Raw genomic sequence first — 570 nt, forward strand, 5'->3', positions numbered from 1 at the left:
AAAAAAAAGAAAAAGCCTTGGCAGTTTTCTGCCCATCCTGCTGCTGTGGAAAAAAAGAATTTTTTAAAAATTTATTTAATTTGATGTACATTGGTGTGAAGGTTAGGGTCAGATCCTGGAATTGGAGTTGCAGACAATTGTGAACTGCCATATGGCTGCTGAGAATTGAACCCAGATTCTCTGGAAGAACAGCAACTGCTTTTAACTCTTGAGCCATCTTCTACAGCCCAAGAAATATGTTTTTATGAGTTTAGATAGTAAGGTTTTATTCATAAAAACACATTCATTGAGAGAGAGGGTCACATGTACACAATTCAGGTGTGGAGATCAGAGGGGATAGCTTGAAGGAGTTGACTCTCCTTCCATATAGGTCCTGAGGATTGAACTCAGTTCCTGAGGCTTGCCGGCAAACACCCTTACTTGCTAAGATATCCTGCCTACCCTGGCCTGTAGTATACCAGCTACTTGGAAGTACTTCTAGCAGGAGCAGTGCAAGTTCAATGCTAGCCTGATCAATTTCACAAAACTCTGCCTCAAAATAGAAAAGGACTGTGGCTCCGGGTAGGTGAT

This window comes from Mastomys coucha, unplaced genomic scaffold, assembly GCF_008632895.1.
Source record: "Mastomys coucha isolate ucsf_1 unplaced genomic scaffold, UCSF_Mcou_1 pScaffold21, whole genome shotgun sequence".
NCBI lineage: Eukaryota > Metazoa > Chordata > Mammalia > Rodentia > Muridae > Mastomys > Mastomys coucha.